The sequence below is a fragment of the Patagioenas fasciata genome, chromosome 1 (genome assembly GCF_037038585.1).
Source record: "Patagioenas fasciata isolate bPatFas1 chromosome 1, bPatFas1.hap1, whole genome shotgun sequence".
In the NCBI taxonomy this organism is placed as follows: domain Eukaryota; kingdom Metazoa; phylum Chordata; class Aves; order Columbiformes; family Columbidae; genus Patagioenas; species Patagioenas fasciata.
In genome coordinates this window covers 82,453,328-82,471,624 of record NC_092520.1, presented here as the reverse complement: position 1 = coordinate 82,471,624, position 18,297 = coordinate 82,453,328, and the positions used below count along the sequence as shown (strand labels likewise).

At 39.1% G+C, this 18,297-nt stretch overlaps 1 protein-coding gene and 1 long non-coding RNA gene across 6 annotated transcripts in view; one reads left to right on the top strand and one right to left on the bottom strand.

Moving 5' to 3' along the window:
* LOC139828157 (uncharacterized) overlaps positions 1–462 on the bottom strand; it is a 44,431-nt gene extending 43,969 nt beyond the window's left edge. The window contains exon 1 of the long non-coding RNA XR_011739497.1: positions 4–462. This is a non-coding gene — a long non-coding RNA (uncharacterized lncRNA). The remainder of the gene's footprint in view (positions 1–3) is intronic.
* The window catches only part of GBE1 (1,4-alpha-glucan branching enzyme 1), a 157,769-nt gene that overhangs the window by 427 nt on the left and 139,045 nt on the right, over positions 1–18,297 (top strand). The window lies entirely within an intron of this gene.

Sequence of the window (18,297 nt, the reverse complement as noted above, 5' to 3'; positions counted from 1 at the left end):
GACCTGGAGCTGGCGGTTTTGCGCTGGCCTTTTCGTCGGAGACGCCTCCACCGCGGGTGGAGCCACCGCCGCGTCTTGACGCGGCTTCCTGAGCCGAGCAGGGCGGGTCGATGCGGGGAGGCCTCCACCGCGGGCCTCTCCTCCGGTGTCGGCAGCCTTGCGGCCGGCCGGGCCGGCCCGCCCCGTCACGTCCTCCGCAGCCTCTCCGGCGCTTCAGGCGTCTCCGTTGTCTCCCTTGGGCCCACCTAAAAGCGGCACCGCTTCGTTACAGCTGGAGTGGGGGGATCAGGGCTTGTTCACAGGCGGGTCTGGCCCTGGGAGCGCCGGCAGGTGCGTCCCGGGGGGAAGCGCCGCGGGCAGCTTGTGAGGACGGTTACCCGGGCCGCTGTCGCTAATACATAAAAATATTTTTCAATGCAGCTGTGGTAACCTGTAAATAAACTGCTCCTGAATCTCCTCTTTCGGACAATTTTCCTTTTAGGTGCCTTTTTTGGAGATATCCCTGAATTCCTAGCTCAGCTGTTCGTCAGAGCTACAAAATGTAGGGTACTGGGGTGTTCGATACGTTGGGTTTAGATTGCGCTCTGAGGGTTTTTTTTTGTCTTTGGCTGGGATGGGTGGCAGGCCTAGGCGTCTGTGTCCTACAGAGGCAAACTGCTGGCCCGGAGAGACAGCCGAAACCTCGCTGGCCATTTGAAAACAGGAATTGGGACCTTTATAGTGCAACTTTGTTTAATTTCACTAGCAGTCCTCCGATTATCAAATCTGCAATACTGACCAATGCCCTATATCTGAGACATCTGGAAAAGTCGATGGATGTGGGAGGGAAAAGAGAAATTTCTATATTTTCTTAAGTATTTGGCTTTTTTGACTTTACTACATTACACATGGTGCTTTTGACTTAGCATTACCAGGCATCCTATTGGGTTCTGGCAGAGCATAGAGGTAAGGCTAGATCTTGTAAAATAGGATTAAGGATTGAGTAAACTACTAGGCTGATTTGCAGAGCATTTTCTCAAACTATAATCTCTTAATGATAGAATAACTGAGTGTTTTTAAACAGTGCTTCCTGTCAAGCTTCTGGTAATGTATGCAGTGCTGTAAAACACCTAATCTTTCAGTGGGGCACCAGGGTGTAGGAAGTAATAAGTAGGTGTATCTGGCTCTTAATAAAAGCTTTCATTAAAACATTTGGGCTTCCAGAATGTACCTGCCATCTAAATGGGCACATTGTGGATGACTGTATTTGTATTTCGGAAAATGTATGGCTGTGCTGAACACAGTGAGTTTGCAAAACTTGTGTGTACTTCTCAGGTTTATCCATCTTGAGTGCGGAACTTCAGGTGATCCTGTTTGTATCTTGTCACTTTGTGGCTTCTGAACCTCAGATTGGTCGATTAACATACAATTATTGTGGAAACCTGTATACTGTTAATTAGTTTAAAATAATAAAGGAAAACTTTTGTGACAGCCTGTGATAAACTGAATGTCTTATTTGAAACCCAAACAACAAGCCTGTTCTTTTATCCCGTGGATGCTAGAGAGTGCCAAGGAGGAATCATAGAATAGTTTGGATTGGCAGGGGCCTTCCAAAGTCACCTACTACCACCTTCCTGTCATGAGCAGGGACTCAGAGCCCTGTCCAGCCTGGCCTTGAATGTCCCCAGGGATGGGGCATCTATCACCTCTCTGGGCAGCCTGTGCCAATGTTTTGCTACCCTCATCTCACATTTCTTTCTCATGTCTAGTTTGAATCTTCCCTCTTCCATTTTAAAGCCATTACCCCTTGTCCTGTTGCAACAGGCCTTGCTAAAAAGTCTGTCCTCATCTTTCTCATAGGCCCCTTTTAAGTACTGAAAGACTGCAATTAAGGTCTCCCTGGAGCCTTCTCTAGGCTGAACAACCCCAACTCTTGCAGCCTGTCCTCATAGCAGAGGTGTTCCTGACCTTCGGTCATTTTTGTGGCTTCCTCTGGTGTTTCTCCAACAGGTCCATGTCTCCCTCTAATGAGGGCTTCAGAGCTGGATGCAGAACTCCAGGTGGGGTCTCAAGAGAATAGAGGGGCAGAATCACCTTCCCTCAACCTGCTGGCCGTGCTCCTTTGGATGTAGCAACAGGGTATGATTTGCCTTCTGGGCTGTGAGTGCATGTTGCCAGCCCATGTTCAATTTTTCATCCACCAGTACACAGAAGTCCTTCTCTGCAGGGCTGTTCTCAGTCACTTCATCCCCTGACCTGTATTGGTACTGGGGGTTGCCCTGACCCAGGCCCTTGCTCTTGACCTTACTGAACTTGTTCACTTCTCAAGTTTGGCCAGGTCCCTCTGAATAGCATGCTGTCCTTCAGGAATGTTGACTGGACCATTCAGCTTGATGTCACACACAGACTTGCTGGGGGTTTATTTGATCCTACTATTAATGATGATACTAAACATTAGTGGTGTCAGTACAGATCCCTGAGGGTCACCACTTGTCACCAGTGTCCATACAGACATTAAGCCATTGATCACTACCCTCCAGATGTGATCATCCAGCCAATTTCTCATCCACTAAGCAGTTCAATCTATATCTCTCCATTTTAAAGAGAACTGTGTTGTGGCAGACTGTGTCAAATGAATAGTGTAAGCACACAGAAGTGTCCATTGCTGTCTCCATGCAGTGCTCATCCCAACTTCCATGAACTCTGATTCCGTCTGTTTTTAATCTCTCCAGGTTTGTTTTTATCTAGGCCTCTTGCATCCAGAGTGCTCAGGAGAAAGGAATTTGCAGAGCCAGTTCTCTGGGGTGTTCTGAGCCTCCAGTATGTGGATTTTACTTACTTTTCTCTAGTCCTTGTGGTGAAGGAGGTGGTGAACAGCCCTGCACCACTCTGTTCCCTGGGTCCATGAAATTCTGAGCAGTGCAGAGCTGTATGATATTTGTTCCAGGCTGAAGAACCCTGATGTGTTTAACTGATCATTATATGAAGATAGTCAACATGTCTGATCCTTTGCTGTGTGTTGTGTATGTCTTTCCTGATCCTTTTTTGAGGTGGGAGTTAGAATAGAAAGCAGTTTTTGATTTGCATACTATGTGGATTAATACAGTTACATAATGATATGGCACTTGCATAACTAATACTTCAAGTAGAAGTATAAAGCAAAATAAACTTGGTAAGCTCTCTAGAAGCAGAAATGTATTTAAATCTATTTACCTTTGAAGCTTCAACCATGCACACGAAATGGCACATATTAATGTTAAATCCTACTGGCAGTGAGTTCTTACACCTCTAGAAAGGTAGCAATTATTTCAAATGGTGACTTAAATGTTGATTGTGCGTTTGTGGGACCTCTCATTAAGTAACCCAATGGATCAGACGTATACCATCCATAGTGTAGGAAAAGCTGTGATGAGGCAACCAGGAATATGTGCTGTTGAGCAGATCAGTGTATTAGGAGCGGATCAAAACTGTTAACTGCTGTCATGACCTCATCACAGGTAGGGCAGGAGGACTAATTCTAGATATGTATTTGGTATTAGCCACTCCTTTACTGTTCTATAGTAGAACTGGTTAGAAATGACACCACTCAACTGCTGAACAAGTAACAATCTGTTCGATATTATTTCTGATACTACTGGCTGGCTTTGCCCCTGATGCACTCAGCTAGTGGCATTTTTTTACCACTTGACTAATTTAAACAGCAAAGATACAGGTAGTCTCTCGGGTCAGAAAGTTGAGTTATTCCTGGCAAAGGGGACAGGAGGCAGCTGTTGCACCTGGCACCCTATAGCACCAAAAATGGCTTACTTGCTTCATTTAGGAAGCTTTGGGAAAGAACAAGTGAAACAGACTTGATCAAATGCAATATGTATGGATACTTCTACTGTAGTAGTCTGATTTTCTTCTTAAAGTTTGCAATGATGTTGACTTAATATTAAACAAAATAATTAAGGACTGATGGGAATTTTGTAGCTTATTGCTATCATACTGTGTATTGCCTGGAGAAATAAAAATTGGGGATTTCAACAGAGGATTAAGGATGCATGAGAAACAAAGCTTTTTAAACATTTGTCTGTGGAGATCTTTATACTATGCTGTGTGCAAAAACATATAAAAATAGTCTTTCCTTGTAACAGTATGTTCTTGTACAGAAAGGAAGGGAAATTAAAGATTTAGGGTCTATTCTTGGCAGTGATATCAGCAAGTTGTTGACTCATCCTTTGGGCTTGAGTCTCTCCGCTGTTTTATCCATTGCACTGTATTAGCGTAGCCAGATTATTGCTAGTGGAAAATTTTATAACTGTGCATGACTGTTGTAGGATGCTCAGTTAACCTGGTTATGATGGTTTATTCTCACACTCGAAGCAGGGTTATTTCTAGTGTTGGATTGGGTAGCCCAGGACTTTGTTGAGTTGTGCTGAATCACTGAAGATGTGCTTCCCCAGCCTCTTTGGGCAGCCTTTCCCAGTGTTTGACTACCTTCATTGTGAAAATTTATTTCTTAATACTGTGACTTCCCTTGCTGCAATTTTGTTCAGTGCTTCTGGTCTTTTTTTCCTGTGCACCTTGCAGGAGGGCCTGGCTTATTCTTTGCTCTAGACACTCCTGCTCTGTCCCTTTAGATAGCTCAAGAGTGTAAGTGGATGTTAGCAACCCATACCTCCCCAAATCAGCTTTTTCATCTCTAATCTGAAGAATCCCGGCTGCTCTGCCTGTGTGCCATGGGTGGTAGAAGGCAGACCAGGAATAAGAAGCTAGATTTGTACAGAGGCCTTAGCTTGTCCTTGCTCACCTGTGCCTTGAGCAGACACAGGCTTGTCTTGCTGGAGTTCATATCAACCAATTCCACCCTGTGCTGTGCCCTCTCATCCCCAGAAGGGTGACCATATCTGCATGGATTCTACAATGTAATATAATTATACCGATTCACTTTGAGAATTGCCACATTCATGATGAAATGAATCATGGTGTTGCCTCAATTTCTGTAAATTTTCTTTTTAGTTTCAAGGACTGTTTCCTTTAACCTCTTACAAATTGTAACATCCTGCTTTAGACAGCTTTTTTCTATTTTTTAATGAAGTATTGAGAAGCACTGGGTGGGTGCTTTGATGGGAACAAAGTGCTTCTCTGAATGAGTCATGTCTAAAATGTGATGCTAGGACTTATTATAATTAAGTCCAAAGCACAGAGTATGGACCAGCGTAGTTAACTGAACGAAATGGGCTTCTGGTCGTGTTCCCTAATTTCTTTGCATGCACAGGCATATTGTTGCAAGTGGTGTTTGTGGGAAAAATAGAAATCTGTAATTTTTACTTTCTCTGAATGCCTGAATTTGACCTCAAGTTGGGGAGGGGGGCATATGGTAAGGGAAGGCAATACTTTCAGTACATATAGTGAACCATTCCGACTTGACCCAAACATACACTGTTAGAGCTTGAAACAAGAATCTACTTAAAAAAACGAACTAACTAAACCCCAAAGTGATAGTGTTTGCGTAGGCTATCACAGTGCTACACGGTTTGACCATCTGTGATACGTTTTCCCACAAGTATTTAGTTAACTCCCAAGTGTTATTTAGGCTAAAGACTTTGTATAATTTAGTATGTATTTTTAGTCTTTTACCTCTTGGAACATAATTGGTTCAATTAAAACCATTAATACCTGTGGTGTAATTGCATTTTATAGAGTTACAAACTGGTGTTAGAAAGTGCTGCCCATTAGAATTTTCTGCTATAGCAATGTGCATGGCTTAGTATATTTTACCACCTCCTGCAACTGCATCTGTAATCTACTGACTATGTAGTCCTCAATGAAAGCTTTTTTTTCTAATAGTTCAATTTATAGAGTAAAGAAGTAAAAATGTACCACTGCCCACCTTCAGTCTTTATCTTGATGAAAGCATTGAACTGGACACTAATTTTTTTTCAGCTAGAGAAAATACCAGCCACAGTGTTTGATCATAGGTATGAGTTGAGAGGTAGGGAGGGAAGGTCCCATTTCTTCTGAAGTGTTGGTGAGTTTTTGCTTGAAAATATGGCTTTAGTAGCTTGATCAATTAACAAGATGTCTGTCAACTGGTTCATATGTTCCTGGTAGTGTTTTTATGACCTCTGGACTCATACAGAAAGGAAATACTTGGTATTCTGCTGTTTGCCTCTACCCAATATCAGATTACTGCTAGTTTATGATGGTTCTGTCTTTTTTTTTTTTTTCCCCTGTTTTAAGAAGTGCATAGTGGTGGATATTTGACTGAGGTATTGAAAATGAAAAGATATAGAATTGGGTTAAATAGGACTGAGTAGGAGGGCAGCTGTTGGGGGTCTAGCAAGTTGAGGAATAGAAGTTGAAGAGCGATCCAGAAGGAATCCTTGTTCAAGTGATGGTGAGGAGGGGGAAAGATTGGAGTGAGTTCTGCCACAGAATTAACACAAGTACTATATATTGTCTGTGGTGGGAGTCATGATATTAACTTAGAAAATCTGGATTTGCTTTTCTATTTTTCTCATGTAAGCTGCTGTATTGGGTGCAAAATGAAACATTCACAAAAAATGTAATGTCATACATTGCTGCATGTTGGTGGTTGGTTGCTTTGTGCTTTTTTGTTTACATCTCATAAGTTCAGATGACTTCTGCATTATGGTAGTCTTTAGAATGCTCTTGTGCACAAGAATTAGTAAATCTGACAAGCACAGCTGACTGCATCACTGATGACCTTAATTTTTAAGTCTGTGGAAACAGCTACATAGGCCAATGTAAATCTAATATGTGCCTATCTGGTTGTAGTCCTCATCAAAAGATCCAAGTTGGCAATTGTCTTAAAAGCTGCTAGTTTTACAAAAAGGCATGAAAGGATTAGGATGTAGGCATTGCATTTTGTTATCAAGGCAGTTGCCTCTATATATGAATTAAAGCTAAGTAATCCCTGAGAAACTCAGTGTGGGGGGCCTTCAGCTCTGTTATGTAGCTCTAGCATGTCTGGGGATGTTGGATGAGTTCTGAGAATTTGCCCAGAATTTTAAAAGAATAGATTATGTGACTATGAATCTGTTTACTGTCTCATTGTAGTAGTGGAAGAAAAGCTTTGTCTTGCTGAATACTTTAAATTCAAGTATTTATGCATGTTTCTTTACTGCTTCCAAGCCATAAAGAAGGCATCCTTATTACAGAGGACTTTCTGAAATTGGTATCTTATGTCGTGAAGATGCTTTTCTTCCACTGTTCAATTTCAATATTTATCCATACAAACTTCTCTTTCCTCCCTGTCTCCCTATTACCTTCTATTTACTCCAACTATGCCTTCTAATCCTAGCTGCTCCTTCATCTTCTGTCTTCCACAAAATCAGCTCTTTTTCACTTGTGCAGTGTCAGACATATAAAACCTCTCACTCATGCTTCAGTTTACTTTGTACTTCTGAAACTTTGCTTCATACAGTTGTTCATTAGTTTAAAAAGAAAATATGTCTTAAGGCAATGTGTCAAGTGCAACAAGATCAGGTTTTTGTATTTAAAATGTTTAAAACATGAGTTCTCCTCTGGAAAAAAAAAATCTGCTGAGAAAAAGTTTATAACTATAGTATAGCTGCCTTTTCCTCAAGTGTCTGACAGTTTATTTGACATTCTTATAGCACCTCATGTTAACAAGTTGGCCATGCTGCAAAGAATATGCCTCCAAGCTACTTAGAACAACAAAGTCCGCTTTGCCTCATGTTGCTATTGGAAGCACCTTACCAATGACATTATTTGCATTTAAAAATCTAGTGTAGGACCTTGACCTCAGAATAAATGTCTGAAGACCTGTTTAATGACCTGCATCAACTAGTTCACTTACGTGAACATCTTGAAACTGTTCAATTTTTCTGGGTATTTCTAACACTAAACTTATGCTTGTGCTCTCTTGGTATGTATTTAAAAAAAAAAAATCCTTACTGACAGTTTCTTTAAACATACAACTCTGATTCCATTGACTGATGTTGCCTGAAGGTAGCAGTAGCTCTAATGCTTTCTATTTGACACCCTCCTCCTTTCTTTGGGATTGTTGCTCAGGTACAGTATATTTATGGTTCCTGCATGTCCTTGCTGTTCCAGTGTGCCGTGTTGCTGGACTCTGTGGTAGCAAAGTTGTGCTTAGAGAAATTAAGTTCACAGTGGGGCATGAAGTTCTGGTAAGGATGAACCTGCTCTCTCCAAAGTAGGAGTATTGCTGCTAGAAGGTTATGCTAAGTTCAAAAAAATGTAGTGTAGATCTCTGAAAGAAATTGAGTGATGCTCAGTCACACACAAAATTAATTTCTAAGTGCTTAGTTCATGGAATAGAAAACATGAGGTTTGGACTTTATGTCAACTGATCTTGCATTCATTGAGTGACTTGTCTCCATTTGTGTGTTCCACAGTCCTCAAAGTGAGATTGGGACCTGGGTCCTCCCGCTTCCAAGAGAAACGCAGCTAACATAGTACTTCAGGAGAGTGTGGACTTCAAGAGTATCAGTATTTTTACTTTAAATCCTCCCACTCAAAACCAAAACAAAACACCACCTTTTTGGTCAAGAAAAAGCTTATCAGAATGTGGATAAGCTAGCATACACAGACAATCTTCATTGACCTTGTGGGGTGGTTAAATATCATTGCAAAGATGTGCAACTGAGAGAGACTTGTTTTCCTCTTTCTGGGCAATGTTTAGCGTCCGTCTGATCTTCATTTGCACTCTTTTTTTTTTTTTTTTTTTTTTTGAGAGAGGGAGCTGATAGAGAAAGCTCTCTGGGGGGAAACTGTTGGGACAAGTGGAAAATAAACTCTTGAATAAACTCTTGGTGATGATCACAGATGGGTGTAGGAAGTTAATTATAGTTAGTATATATATATATAATTTTTTTTTTTGACAAAACAATGCATTAGATGGTTGTTCAAGCAGGTCTCTCTGTGACAGCTGTGTGTGTGGGACCAGATTTCTGTTTTGAGGGAACTCTTTTTCCTAGTGTGTCACTGATAGGCCACCTGCATGCGTGGAATATGTTCCTCCAGGCATTCCCCATGGTCACAGGTGAATGTGGTGTCATTACCAGATCTAAGTTTTTGGATGTATAAACATTTGATAAGATGCTCTGAAGGAAAGGAAGGCAGGCCGGGGGGGATTGTCTAAAAGACTCCTATTAAAATCATGCTGAGTTACAGTGTGTTTAAAATGAAAACTTGCTGCACTACCACAGCTGTTTGGAAATTGCCCATCTAGAATGAATCCATTGCATAAACACAGGAGTCAGCAGCTCATTTTTGCAGCTTTGCGGGGTATCCTGATTGTATTGTACCTGCTATCCTGGCTAAAACAATAGAAGTTTAATAAATTCTGTTGTATGTGCCAGGCTTAAGCAGATAACCTTGGGTATTTTAGGCTATCTAAAATGCCTTTGGACATCCCTCTTTATGCAAGCAAGTCTTACTATTAACATCATTGTTTAAAACTGATTGTGGTGGATATCAACAGTATAAATGTTCTTGGTTTGACAGGGATTGGTAAACCACAAATTAATTAATGCTTCTCATTCTCAGAATTATGTAGCTCATTTTGAAATTATGAATCTTTGATCACTTTCAGCAAGATTTAATTTGTCCTGCATAAACAGTTCTTCCTGCCAAATGCTACTCCTCTATGAAATAGTTAAAGTTTAATAGAAATATAAAGTGTTGCATGCTGCTTCAGTGTGCCAGCTTTTTTGAGAAAATTTGGGCAGCATGCCGGTTGTGAATACTTGCACAATGGCTTTGTATTGTTACACAAAGAGTAGCAATGACTCCACATAGAAGCATTTGTGAAATAGTAGATGTGATGGTTTGGGACAGGAGCTGTTGCAGGGGCTATCCAGAGGTTAGAACTAAAATCCACCTTTTTTGATAAGAAGAAATTAGAGAGAACCACTGAAAGTATCACAATCTGTGTATTTTGTACATAAAGGTAGAAAGTTAAGACAAATACTTTTTGTCAGTCCTCAAATCCTTCCTCAGTTTGTATTTTGATTGGATTTATCACCTGATGTTACCACTTGTCAGTCCCACCCTTCTGCAAGTGCCCTCCTCACTCCCCCCAAACATCCCTATGAGAAATAGGGAAAATTCCCTGCTATGTAAGACATGAGGGAACAGCTGAAAAGAACACATACTTTACAACTACAGGGTCTGTTTAAAACTCAGCTTTTTTTAATGAGAATATTAAAGTAGTGGAGAACAAGGTAAAACTTCTGCATACTGCATGAGCCAGGTGACTCAAATCTACTGTCTGAACAAACAAATCCTTTCTCTCAGTTGACATACATTCCCAAGCTTTAATTTAATGTTTGGAAAGCTCTTCTATTGAACTTGAAAGATATAATAATCCATGCATATTGTTTGTACTAAGATATTTCAGTTTTCAGGAGTGGCCTGCATGCGTTTGCTACTGTCACTGTCATGGGCTCTAGGAGCATGTATGTGAGGTTTTCTGGTGAAACATAGTCTGTTGGTAAAGGTTTTTCATTTTCCTTTCTTTCAATAGGGATCAGTTGTATTCTGTACGTTTTTCATTCTTGCTTGGAATAAATGAATTTAGAAAAATACGGCTTAAAAATAACCAGTGTAGAAATAATTTTCAATTTTTCATTTTGCAAGTAGCATGGTGTCTGTAGTATCTTCTCCCTTTGGCCCAGTTAGGAGAATAAATAGCTATATCTGCTTACCCACATGCTTTTCATTTGGGATGCTACCGTCATTGCCTCTTTGCTTCCTTCTGCTCTTTGCTATTTTCTTGCTACTGGTTGGCAGTTATTTTGAACAACAACAGATACTCCTGGGATACTGAACTAATTTCAGCATGTAGAACCAGCAGAGAAATAATCTTTTCATTGACAGGCTCCAAGGGGATGGGAGACTGCAGCAAAGCATAGCATTTAGGATACCTACTTTGGTCTGTATCTATAGTCCAAGGAGTTTTTTTCTCTTTCTTAAAGAAGGCTAATCAAAATAATCATTACTCTCCTTTTTTTGTCAGACAGTAGAGGGTAGAGCCTAAAGTGACAATAGGTTTTAAAAGAAAGTGATTAAGGTAGCAGTTTGCTACAGGTGACAGTATCAGAAAGGTTTGTGTGTTTCCTATTTTCTCCTTGTCACCTGCCGCCTAGAAAAAAAAGAAAAAAAAAAAAATAAAGGGGCGAGGGGTTGGCATCCCTGAAGCTTTCAAAACATAGGTCTGTGCTTGGGCTGTGTGGAGATCATGTCACTTGATTTGCATGTCTCTTTGTGGAAGATTCAAAGAATTTTGTTATACCTGAACTTTCTGTTGTGTAAAGGTTTTTGAGTATGAAAGTAGCTTTGCTGTTCTATTTTAATCCTGTTACAACAATTAGAAAGTATTTAAGAAAAAAAAAAAAAAAAAAACCAAACACCCCCAAAACCAAAAAAATAGGTTCCTAACAGTCTTTTTTAAATAGCAGCAAACAGATTTTTAATAGTAATGCTATTGCAGTGTAATTCAGATGTGATTATAATTAGTTCTTTCAGACAGAAAATAATAAATAACACTTGCTAGCATTTAGATTTGTTTGCCAAACTTCTTTAGATTATCTTTGTATCATAAAAAATTCTGGACAGAAAAATATGTTGTCTAGTTATTCCTTACTTATCATCCTAAAAGAAATATAGTATTTCATAAATCTGAGTATTTGTGACTTTGCTTGAACACTGTAAATTAATGTAAATAAAAACACCTCAAAACAAAACATGCCCTTCGTCTCCCTCCCCTACCATCACAGTTTCAGACGTCACACAGTTTTGATGGTGGGTAGATTTAGAACTTTCTTCAAAAGTTCGAGGTACTTGAAATAAATAACTTACGCTTTTTTTATGGATAAACAACGTTTAATCCAATTCCTTAATTGTATTCTTTAAATATGTGTTCATTAGAGCATAAGCAAAACAGCGCTGGGTGCGCAGGGGATTCACTCCGCCCAACACGCACACTTTTAACAATAAGAAGTGTGCTTAAATACAGTAAGGTGTTACATATTCATAATGACCCCAGGAACATATTCATGAAGTGAGTCTCAGATAACTATTTCCATAGCCCCTCCTTGACCCTCCCCTGTTGCGTCTGGGCAGTGTCACTTGGTGAATTTGAGGAGGAGTCCTTGGGGGTCTTTGGATGAAGGCTCCTTCAGCTTCGTCACAGTGGACTTTTTACCTTTGGCTCATTATGAGGAACTGGCTGGAACCCAAGCTACCAAACCGACTGAAAACAGAGTGGCACCCACTTTTTGCTGTAAATCTTGGCTATCTTGTCTCCTCAAGGTTGCAGCTGGTGCTGTAAAACTTCTTATCTTGGCATTTAATGAAGGCCTGCTTTTTTTAGCACAATTGGTTACATACAGCTCTAAACTAGATATTAATTATGTGGTTTAAAATGTTAGCAGGCCCTTATTATATAGTTGCTTAACCCTTAAAACGTTAGTTCCCTCTATCAGTATAACTTCCTAAACAAGTTTCATAACTTTTTACATAGAACCACCTTTCTCCCTTTTCCAAGTTCAGAGTCCGTGCCTCATTTGGTTATATCTGTAAACATTAAACAACTTAGCACGAATCACAACTGCATTTTTCACATACTGTATTCTATTAGCTGATGTAGTACACGTGGAGTATTTTTTTGAGAAAGGGGCTTTGGATTATAATGTCAGTGTATAAGTGTAATGTGAGAAATATGTATTTTTTTTTCCTGTTGCTGAGATAGACTGTGGATAAAAGCTCAAGTTTGCTGTTTAGAGGTGTTAACTACCAGACTTACTTTATAGAGCAATAGTGCGAGGTACTGACATTATGTAGGAAAATCTAGCTCTGTCACTTATATGCAAATTCCACCTCTCTATGCCTAGGATTTGCTATGAAGTGAATGCTGATTTGTAGTGTGAGCTGTCTGTTCTTTGATTTTAAGATTAGTTTTTCGGAGGCAGGTCTGTGTATGTTTTAGGGCTGAAGATGGCACATAAGCTAATTCCAAATTCACTTTGTCCTCACAGACTGACATGGGGCTCTCCAGCTGGTTCCCATGCAGTGGCTGGATACTCATGCCGGTGTTCTGGCTTCTCAAACCCTGAGTACGAGGCCCAACAGAGCAGATAGGGCCTGTTTAAGGCTACCATCTCCTCAAATACAATGTCTTCTGCCAGGTACCAGTATAGTGTGGTGCAACATGTTTCATGCAGATATTGTTTAAACTTAAACTACTTAACTTTTTTTTTTCTTATCAGAAAGTAAGAAATGCAAGTTCCTTGTTGCTGATAAAGTTCTTAGTGGCAACAGAAGACCCAGTCTGTAAATCTGATTGTTTAAACCCACACTTTTTTTATACTGAAGAAAGCAATCTACCACTTTATCTCCCTACTATCAGTTAATGGGAAAAGCAGTGTTCATAGTATGGAAGTGTCCTTGACACCTTTAATTGGTAGAAGCTGTCTATAGGTTCCACAGTGGTAAAATTAAGAACAGCACAGTCAATTTGTGTATGGAGATATATGTATTTCAGCTACAACTTGTGAATTGCAGGAATGAAATAAAAGAGTCTACTAAAAGGTTAGGTACCTAAATAGACCTAATGAGATTATTTTCACTTCAAAATTTAGCAAATTTGGACTTAAATAGCACTTGCATGTCAACTATTTTAGCACAGCTGGTAAACCAGGAATGTTGCTGCACAATAACAATGACTGGATTAAAGTATCTTTACCTTCTGAATAGAATATCTTTTGGACCATGAAGTTATGGACTGAGTGTTATGAGTGATGTCTTTGGGTGTCACTATCAGGCATTGTGTATTTTTGCCAAGCTATTAGTGGTTTTTTTTGCTTAACAGCAAACAGTATAAACAAAAAAAAAACCCTACACTTTCTTTAATACCAGAAACAAAAACTTCTGAGCTGTGGGTGTTTGAATTAGAGAACAAGAAGTAAGGTGTCACCTTCCCTAATATCATAAATAGAATCAAAGTAGGCATCACAATGAGCTTTTGACAACAGTCATGGTTGACTGAGTGGTTTCTAACCCAAAATGGAGGTAGCTGTAAGTGACAATTATATCCATTAAATGTCATTGTACAACACTTTGACCAAAATTACTTCTGACAAAAACACCTCCCAGGCAATACAGAGGTAAGAATGCCAAGTCTGTTAAGTTCTGATTCTTTTCCAGAGATCCCTCAGAACAGCTTGTTCATCCATACGTAGCAGGGATTAGTATATTTTACCACAAATCCAGTACCTGTTCAATTGTAGCATTGTTCAATTATAACTGTGTTTTCTCAAAAATGCATAGCCAGTTCTGTGGTGTAGGTTGGATAATTGCATTATTTCACAGGGAAACCAAAAAGGGGAGGTATTGAAGTAGAAAGTCACACAGAAAGTAGAAAATGTCCACAGAAAGACATTGCTGGTATAGCATTGAATATTGAAGTGATTGTACAGTTAATACAGTTTATAGATGCATGCTTTTGATAATACAAATGATTGCTGGTCCCCACTCCAACCTAGACAAAACTTGTAGTGATTAATTCCTTGGTCTAATGGCATCTGCACTAAGGACTTTTGAAGCAAAAAACATGTTGCTCACCAGTAGCATTTGCTAATATATTAGCAAGCACTTCTAGTATAAACCTGATTTTAGAACAATGGTCTTCACATTTTTGGAAGATTAGAAACAGCTTTTAGGTGCTCTTGCGTGAGTCCTTTCAATGTTGCTATGACTGACTGAAGTACAAATTTTGACACCACACTTGTGCAACTTTACTAAGAGGAAACAGATTGAACTTGGGATATTTGACTGTACCAGTTACTGTGGGGCATCAGTTTGAAAGGCTGCTCTTGACATTGATTCTGTCAGCAGTGTGTTGTTGGCTGTTTAACTGTAAAAATACCACTAAGGTTTCTTCACAGATAGGTTTTCTTTAAATGCTTAATGAGGTTTGCCTAATACAAGCTACAGCATTTAGTCTGTGTTAAGGAAAGCAATAGGACAGTAGTAAACTGCAGTGATTTTTGTGTTTCTTGTGACATTTTCCAAATTGAGTTTTGTCAGGCCAGTCCTTACTTGTTCAAAACAACAGATGCACTGAGAAAGCCAAGATTCTTTGTGATATTGTTCCCTTACTCTGTTTTCTAACTCTTTCCTGGTCATCTTTCCTGGCCTCTGTGGCTTGTCTGCCAGGAACTGTAAGAAATCCAGGGATGTGTCAGAAGGGAGAAGGCTTTCAGACTCTGGAACCTTTTTTGGCATTCATTCTGTCAATATAACTTTGTGATAGGTGTCAGACAACATGGTGCTTGCCATCATGTCTGTTACAGTATTTAATACAAACACAATATGTTAGTATTATTAAGTTGAACAAGTATGTGTTTTAGCCTTTGGTGTTCCATAAATAAGTGCCATAGAGATGATGACTACTTGAGAGGAAGCAGAAGAATAAAGAGCAGAAATTGCTTGTGCTGTGTTTTGGTGTTTGTGGGGCTTTCTTTTTTTTTGGCATTACTCTTGGTATCTCCAGTGAGTGCTGCTATTTGGACAAGGATGCTAAGACAGAACTATGTCAGGGAAACGATGGCATAATGGCATAAATTTTTAAAATTAGTAAAGCAACTTGTTAACCACCTTGTTAAGTGGTTGAAAGATGACACTTGTTTGCTTTTGGCACAGAGAAACATGTCATTTGGTTATGATGGCTCCAAACCCTTGCTTTGATTTTTCTGATTGTGCAAAAACATAGATGGTGACCAGGAGAAAAATAAGGATAAGCTTGGTGTGTGTGGTTGTTTTTGTGTTTTGTGTTTTTTTGTTGTTGTTGTTTTGTTTTGTTTTTAAGGAACCAATAGTTCTTGTGGCAAAGAAACTGTAACAGAAAAGTAGGAATAAAGAGTAATTTGTGGCTAGTTTTGTAATGAATGTCATACTTTGTAATGGTGTATATCAGTAAAGTTCTTCCAATATCTGAGTGTTTTTATTTATCTTAAACCACGAAGGGTGTTGTGGTGTGTGTTGTGGTTTTTTTTTTTTTTTTTTCGTGGAGGTATGTGGTGGTGTGTGGTTTTGTGGATGAGTGATTTAGGGTCCTGCTTGTTTCAGAGCAGTGTGTTGTTTTTTTTTTTTTTTTGTTTTAATATCAGTCTGTAATGTATTAGCTTCCTGAAACTCTTTTGCTGAAGTTTTTGATTCACAGATGTCAATACAAAGAAAGTACTCAATCTCCTGCAGCTTGTAAATGATTTTTCTGACTTTCTAAAGCTCTGAGCAGAATGGACTGACCAAGACTGAAGTTTCATGAATAGCGCTGTTGGAGAAGATAGGAGTAAAAAAACCAGTTGAAGTCCAGAGTGCTCTGGTCCTCATTGTGGTTTATCAAGGTGGTATTCCTGCTGTGGTTAGCATTCTCACACAGAACAGGTATTGTAGAAACCTCAAAATTCAGTGGGGTATGAGTTTTACCTGGTAATATAAAAATCTAATAGTCTGTAAGATGTAAAGAGACATCTAGAAAACAGTAGAGATGTCACTAGTGTTGTATACGTGTTTTGACAATGAATGCATAGTCAGGTTAGAATCTTTGGCTTAAGGTTTTCCTTTCTCCTACTCTTTCTATTGATACTCTTTCATCAACTGATCTGCTTCTAAACTGTGAAAGAAATTATAAGGAGACTGTAATGAAGAGAAATTGTCTTGACAGATATGGTCCCTTTGTGATATGGAATAAAATGGGAACCATAACTGGGGAGAATGTAGTAGCTTCTGTTCATGCAGTATGAGACTATATACTCTGTAGAGGGAAATAAAATGAAGCTTTGAGGGCTTAAATAGCTATAAATAAGTGTCTAACTCAACTGCTTACTGTTTGCCAGGCTATGCAAGCTCTAGTGGTCGTGGTGGTGGTGTGTGGTTTTTTGTTTGTTTTTGTGTGTGTGGTGGTGGTGGTGTTTTTGTTGTTTTGTTTTTTTCTCCCCTTCCACAAGCACATCTAAAGAATTTGCCAGTTGGTAAGAAAATAGTGCTCTGCTCTAGTACTTCTTGATTTGTGTACTTTGTGCTATATAAGCACAATGGTTTTCATATGCTTTATTGTCGCTTCTTTTATTCTTTAGGTAACAAGATTATGAAAATTGCATTTGGGGGTTTTACAAAGATAAGTATTTTCTAATACAGATACATGTATGACTTTATTTGAATGACGGATATTTATAAAACAGTCTTAAAATTGTGTATATCCCTGGCAAGCAAGCTAGTATGCTGCAGTGTAGTATATCAGATTTTAAGTCTAGTGCTTCAAAACATTTGACTTGGAAGCCTGGATAGTTGGTGACCTATTGAGGATAAAATGTTAAGATACTGTTGCATATACTACCATAAGTTTCTAATATACTTTGCTTCATCTACCTTTCATAATACAGACAAAGGAAATTTTGACAAGAAACCAGTATTTTTTCATACACACACACAAACATATACCACAGTGCCTGTTGTAATATACATTTGAATTTCGTCTTGTCAAATAACTTTGTTTTGCAACTTTTTAAAAACTTCATTGCCTCAACAAAAAGATGATGAAAAAGAGTTGGTGGGGTGAGAGCCAACACAAACCTGGGAGCAGAGAGAATGAAGATTTGCAGACCGCTTCTAGAGGTTTCGACAAAACCTAGGGTTACATCTCTTTCAGAAAGTGTCAGACTTTGCTGCTGTGCTCTTTTCCAGCTACGAAGAGGACGTGTTTGGTGTGGGTGTTATTTGCAGGTAGAGTTATAATATAAATATTTAGGGTGGTTGTAAGATGACTGAAACAAACTGTAATTGCAACTTGTAATATTAGTTTTCATGATGTATATTTGCAGATCACGCAAAATCTCAGTAACTTTTGTAGTAGAGTATTGCTTCTGCTGTCTCATTCCTTTGTGCTCTGCTTGGGCAGCTGATGAGAGAGCTGGTCAAATGCAGGGAACTTAAATAATTGCATCATTGTATCATGTGTGTATGTGAGTATGATGACTACCAACCTTCATGTAGAATAATGGTGTATTTCAGTGTCACTTTTTGCTAATTCTTAATGTCCTGATAGGCTGGCTAGATATTACTGAAAATTTTTATTATTATCGTGTGACTGCCTTTTGTTAAATTCCTGGAATTCCAGGTAACTGTCAAATCTTAATAGTTTCTGCACTATTCATGATGCAATTTCTACTGGACATGATCACAACAGCGCTTGACTGAATGCCACATAGTATAGGAAGTGTCTATACCTTACAAAAATCCAGCTAAACCAAGATGTCATGA